This window comes from Otolemur garnettii, unplaced genomic scaffold (assembly GCF_000181295.1).
Source record: "Otolemur garnettii isolate 467f Iridium unplaced genomic scaffold, OtoGar3 scaffold00021, whole genome shotgun sequence".
In the NCBI taxonomy this organism is placed as follows: Eukaryota; Metazoa; Chordata; class Mammalia; order Primates; family Galagidae; genus Otolemur; species Otolemur garnettii.
The window spans coordinates 3,851,581-3,858,465 of record NW_003852416.1 but is presented as its reverse complement, the minus strand read 5'-3'; the positions used below and the strand labels follow the sequence as shown (position 1 = coordinate 3,858,465).

General features: G+C 40.2%; 1 pseudogene; it reads right to left on the bottom strand.

The window, feature by feature from the left end:
* Positions 1-3,838: 3,838 nt before the first annotated feature.
* LOC100947233 lies at positions 3,839-5,237 on the bottom strand (annotated as a pseudogene).
* Positions 5,238-6,885: the final 1,648 nt, after the last annotated feature.

The following is a 6,885-nucleotide window of genomic DNA, read 5'->3' as shown; positions in this document are numbered from 1 at the left end:
TTTTTTTTTTTTTTTTTTTTTTTTTTTTTGCAATTCACTTGAAGCTGTGCAGCAGAATATTAGGAAATAAATTAGAATTTAAAAATACTGGAGACGTTACTACTAAGACGAATCTGAGTTAACCACTTGTCAAAATGGAAATAAGTAAACAAGAGCTCAAACTAGAAGGCTGTTCCTACTATCCAGTTTAAGAGATTTAAAACAAAATAGTTGTGTACGAAATAGAAAAATATCCTGGAATAAAATGAGGATGAAAAGTTTCAGAACCTTAGATTCAAGAAATGGAGCATGGAAAAGGTGGGATCTGTCATGCAACATCTTTTGTCTTTTGTGCAAAAAGACATGACGTTAGTTTTTATCAGTTACCTTTGAAATTTTAAGGGGCCATGTGCAGTGGCTCACACCTTAATCCTAGCACTCTGGGAGGTGGATTGCTTGAGCACACGATTTTGAAACTAGCCTGAGCAAGAGTGAGACTCATCTCTAAAAATAGCTGGGAGTTGTAGCAGGTGCCGGTAGTCCCAGCTACTCGGGAGGCTGAGGTAGGAGGATCACTTGAGCCCATGAGTTTGAAGTTGCTGTGAGCTATGATGCCACAGCACTCTACTCAGGGCAACAGAGACTCTGTCTCCAAAATAAAATAAAAAATGAAGGAAGTTTTAGATACATCTGTTAAATACTGTTCTATTTGGTGATTTGAGTAGAAATATAGATGTTTACATTCCAAATTGTTTTAAAACACCAAAGGAGACAATTTTGCACATGTGATAAAAGGCATATAGAGAGAAAGGACAACCATGTATCAAAAGGAAAAAGAACTATATGTAATGATTATAATGAATATAGGTATGTAAAATCCCCATAGGCTCACAGCGAATAAAAAAACAACTTTAATAATATTTTACTTAACAGAATTTTTGAACCAAAGCACTACAAATATGATTAAAAATAGAACGATAGTTATTCCATACACGAAAAGTCTATTGAAGAGAACAGTTTATTTGGGAAAAAGCTTCCGAAGATTTTGCTTTGTATGATAGAATACAGAAAGATGTATTTAATGTCGACTACAAAAAAGTTTCTAAATCTCATTTATTTTATTTGTTTATCAAATACTTATATAGTGCTTGCCATGTGCCAACTCTTATTCTAAGTGCTTTACAAAGAAGAACTCATTCTGTTAGTCAGGATTCTGGCAGGAAACAGATGGCATGCTCAAATTGGATAAATTGAAGCGAATTGAATAAAAGAAATATTTACGAATGTGTAAATGGGATTTAGAAAATGCACTAGGGGATTGTGCAACGCCCTGGCTCACAGCAGCAGGGAGTCTTTACCAACGCCAGGCCTTTCTGAAGGTCACAGAGAAGCAATGGTTTAGAGGTACCCAGAGAGAGCCTCTTCCCAGAGGCCGCTTGACAGGAGCATGGGTCGTAGACAACCCCTGGCAAGCTGGCATCAAGGGAATGGGGAGAGAAACACCACAGCCTCACTGTCCTCCTGCCACCACCTCTCCTCCCAGGGTCTCCTGTTAGCCAAACCCTACAGAAAGCCAGAGAGCAAAGAGCTCGCTGATGCCACCTGTGCGGGCCAGCCTCCCAGGGCTCAGGTGGAGACAGGCTGGAGATGGAGACTGAAAGGGCAAAGAGAAGATACTCGGGACACTCATAATAGCCCTATGTAGGAGGTACTATTTTTGCATGCATTTTATAGAAACGGATACACAGAGAGGCTAAATAACTTGCCCGAGGTCACACAGCTCATAAGTGATGAACCCAGGACTTTAACCCAGGCACTTGGCTATCTCTCAGCATATTATCGTACCATGAGCTTATATACCTTATCATAACCATCCTCTATTTCTTAAACATTTATTTTAGTGCCATCTGGTAAAATTTAAGTGGATATAAAAAAAGACCACTTAAGAGTCATTTCTGACTTCTTTCTACCACCTGTTTAAGGGCTACGAGGCATTTTTAAGTTATTGTAGGCACTTTACTACCGAGATTCCCATTATGATTCATAGATTATTTTGAAAATTGAACAATTTTCATAAAGGCATACTTCTCAGCAGCTTCTTGGTAGAGTTGGAAAGATTATATTATAGCTAGAGAAAACACAGGAGGTGAAAATTTGTTCTCATTTGTAAGTGTTCAGGTCTAAATGTGGATTGTGGTTTTTTAAAATTTGTACACACGAAGTCTTTTAATTTTCCAGTAGAGCTGTAGGGTTACGGCGCTTCTTAACCATCAAGGCACAAATCCAGATGTTTTGCTTTTTGTATTTTCAAACACTAAAAATAAGCCATGAGTTCGGTATATAGTAAGTGTATTCCTACACATAAATTGCAAAGCGTATTTCTAGAGATAAAGTCATGTTTTCTTGTTGATCTCTACCATTAGGCTGGTATTCTCTTGACTCCACTACCTACTAGAAGGTTCGGAATTAGGGACTGAAATGATTCCCAAGTCCGATATTGTTTTCCTGGAGGTTTTTGTGTTACAAGAGCTTGTTTTTCAAACTTTTCCCCCTTTAATCCACCCTCCTGCCGTGTTGTGCACCTGCTCTTACACCGGCCATACACGCCCTGCACTGGGCACACTACACAGCTCCCTCTTCCCTGGAACGTCTTTTCATTTGCTCTTCCCTCCGCTTTGAATGCCCTTCTCTTATACTTAGTTACCCCTGTTCTTCATTTGGGAATCTAAATGCTGTCTTTTCTGAGAAAGTTTTTCCCACCCCACCTCCCACCCCAAAGGAGCTTACCACTCCCTTCTATGAGCGTCTAGAATTTTGCGTGCAGACCCCTTTTGCAGCCCTTACCTTACTGTGTTCACCTTATTGGTTGGTACCTCTATTTAGGATACTGCACTTTACTTCCTGAAGGCCAAGATACAGACTGCTGAAGAGTTTTCAAAAAGTTGATGTATGAACAACTGTTACTAAACCAATTAAGGATAATTAGTTGTAGGATTCTTGGCTCTCACACAGGGACCAGAAACCCCTTCAGAGTCTGTTTGTAGTTTTCCATGTCCACCACCTCCAGGGAGATATTCAGACAATGGCCTGATAGCATGAAAAATCATATCTATCCTGCTCTGCATTTCATTATCACAATACTAATGTCTGATGTATTTCTTCAGACATTATCTAGGTGAACCAGAATTCCCAAATTGTTAATAGCTTCTTAGTATTTTTTCTTATAATGATGCTGTTCATTTTAAGTATATTAAATATTATATTCATGCTCAAAACATTAAGTATTATTTCTAATTATGTTCTTCTGAGTAATATTAAATCAGAATATGGGTGAGGTTCATATTATCACAAACAGGGGATGAAATTTTTGTTTAGAAATACTCCTTAGACCCTGAGTATTATAAGAAGCACAACATCTTTGTTTTTTTTCACAAAATTATTAAAAGCTTTATTTATGATTGGAATCATGCAACAGAAAAGCAAAGGGATATGAGCCTGAAGAAGGAACTAATCTGTTGTCTAGAACGTCCTCGGAACGTCGAATAGCTCAGTAGCTAAGCTGCCCATGCACCTGGCTGGCATGACAACAATGGCCCCACACACACAGCAGTTGTACAAACAGCAGCACAAAGTTTCCCCTTAAATTTTGCCAAGAATAAAGCAACAAAACAAGGAGAAGATGTAAACTCTGCCTAAGTAAATACGTTTAAATACTGCACGGAATTGTTAACAGCCTCAAGCTCTACCCTTGCTTTTGATGGTTGCAGATTGAGGAAGTCAATGTCACTTAGCAAATGCAGAATGCATGACATGGATCTCCCTGACCCCATAAATGCTCTTGGCATATCTTCAAGGACTTTCATGGCTCACCTTTGCCTAAGGATAGCTCCAGCATTACCACACACGGGAAGCAAAGGTGAAGCACCAAGCCCTGCTCCAGATATTCAATCACTCTGGAGACAGATTTCCAGCCTGTTGTTCCAATAGCACAAGCGAGATTCATGAAACTTGAAAGTACTTCTGAGCATCTCTGTCATTATTGAAGTCTCCTTTTGGCAGACATTCCCACAGTGGTCACAGTGAGTGCACCTTCCTGGTGGAGACCCCTGAGAAGTGCCGTGGAGGAGGCCGCGATGCAGTCCTCCACGTGTTTGCCAACATGCTGAAGGGCTTTATTGAGGTCAAGTTCATCATTGTGTTCTCTTCTGTACTATTAGTCTATTCAGTTATTTTTCTCCACTTGTTTCTTCCCACTCTCCACTCCTATCATGCTGAGCAGTGGGAGCATCTCTGATCAACTCTGGTTTTGCTTTCTGCCAACCAGAGTTCTCTCTCTAGCTCAAGGAACAGTGGCACTAACGGCTGAATAGCATGAACTCATCCAGCTATTCTTAAACCATTGTCTCCTCCTCCACTGTTGGAGGAAGAATCAAAAGAACATGATGTTTCCATGTTGATAAGACAGTACCGATTCTGAGCACTATACTCCACCAGATTGAGCAGTAGACCTAAGCCCAGCACTTGAACATCAAATCTCTCCTCCTGAGGAAGGTACTTTAGAACCTGAAGCACACAGTTCATTACTGTGCCTGTGAGGTCATCCTATTCCCCTGTTTTGGTGATGCCCCACTCATTATCATTAGTTAAACTGAGCAACACCCCCATGATGGCCCACTTGCAGTCCCCCACTGCTTTACCCTCTTGGTAAGCTATGTTCTAATGAGGCAAAGGCTTCCTGTCTGCTAACCATATGCTGTCTTCAGCGTGGTTGTGCTGCTGAATCAGTTCTTCACATGTTGTGATGCTTTCATTGATGACACAATGAATTGTGAATCTTATATGCTATCGAGTAGCTGTGATTCCCTGGATTATGCACTGTTCCACGTTCTAAAACTCATAAACATCTCTCTGCTCCCCATAGGAGGCTACTAGTTTCTCTTTATCCTCATCTCTACTTAAATGATGCACACATCCTTTAACTTCATCTACAGAATGAGGCTGAACACCCAAAAGTCAAAGTTCTTCTTTAAACCAGTCTCTTGCTCACTTGGAGGTGAGGGACAGTAATGTCTCCATAGCTAAATGCCCAAGGGTTGTATCTTCTAGATCAAAATGCTTGTTGGGTAGAGTTTCACAGGTCTCCAGATTTCTTTAATCTTGTTCATGTCTTTTTCATTCAGTAGCTTAGCTGACAAAGCATCTTGTTCCAGTTCTAAAAGTCAAATCATTAGATCTAAGTTGGCTGTATCAACAGCCATGTCAAGCGATCTCTACTTAATATGTGTATGGGGAACCTGTACCGAGGGAGAGATTCTGATGTGGCTGGGAGAGTCATCCAAGGTTTTAAAGACCATTGCTGCCATTCTGTGTGCTCTCGGGTGCATTTGAAAATTGGGCATGGCATGTTTGGTAGCCATGCTAAGGTAATGAGTGTTTGGAGGCTGAGTGCTCTTTAAGCCACTTGACAAGTACTCAGTATCATCAGTGAACTCTTGATTTTCACCAAATTCCACCACATCATTGAAGTGCTTCCCATGCTGAACACCGTATGCAATTCTTGTCTTCTCTCCCACATTTCAGTGCAGTGACTCTACTTGGTTGGGTTGAGTATTGTCACAGTTTTTATCACTTTGGATGGTGGTGACTTGAAAACTCCATCATCTTTTTGATTTGGTTCCTTTGAAGGCAACTTCACTGTCACTCTAAGGTTTTACTACTGGTGGTCCAGGCAGTTCTTCTGAATCTGGATGGTTCCAATGTTTGGCATAATATAAAGCTTCTGTAGGTGACCATTTGGGACCACTAAAAATCTTTCTGGTATTTTCCTTTGATTTATCTCCTTGTTTATTTATGGGTGTCTTTACACTTTCAGGCACAAGTTTTCTGCATTATTAGTGTGAGACGGACTGTCCTGGGAATTGTCACCTCTTTGTTTTTAATTTGTGTAAGGGTTGGTCTTTTTAAGAGTGAGTGATTCTCTCTCTGGATCTCGCTTTGGGTCTCAGGTGCCTTCAACAGTAGGTGTTATCTGGCAGGCCCCATTCTGAGCTATCCACTTGCCATCCACATGGTCTACTTACTTGTTCACCCCGTTTCCCCCCACTGCTTATGTTAAATTCAGTTATGCTAAACTCATTGTTTTCTTTTATCTCCTGTGCCACTGGCTGCCAATTATCCCCTTCTACCTGGGAGTGGGACAGAGTGACAAGTCTGTGCATCATTTAGCTTCTTTAGGTACTGCTGGAGCTGAGGAGGTAAAAGCAACACAGCAACTTCCCCAATTACCCATTTCTCCCCAACTGCCCCCAAGGCTATTCTTAAACTCTCAATGGTGTAATATTATAACCTTATTCTACCTGAGAGTGTGTTTAATGACGATGATTCACTGAGATAACCTCTGCAAGTTTCTCTTTCTCCATGGCCACACGTGTCACCACCATTACTTACCAGGTGAATACTATATGTGAAAGTCTGTTATGAAATACTAAGGAAGCTATTAATAATTTGGGAATTCTGGTTCACCTAGGCAATGAAGCCGTATGTAGGGAGAAAACATTATTCTTATCTAAACTTTGAAAGAACAAGGAAATTTGTCAGTGTTTTAGGTGCTAGAATCAGTGCATGGCCAAGAAAGGTGTTCCATCAAGAGACCTCAAAATAAAGTTTGAGGGCTTAAAACTCAGAGGTAGCTTTTCTTGATTTTTTTCAGAACAATATTCCTGTTTACTGAGAGTTTATGGCTTAGAAAGTGTTATCTCAATCCTCGAGTTGGCTAAGAATTTGGAATCTTTTACTGAGTTATTAGGAGTTTAATTTTCTATTTTCTGTCCTTTAGTCTCCCAGATGGCATATACTTATTTTTAACATTAATGTGAATTAAAATAAATATTGTTTGGGGAATTCAAA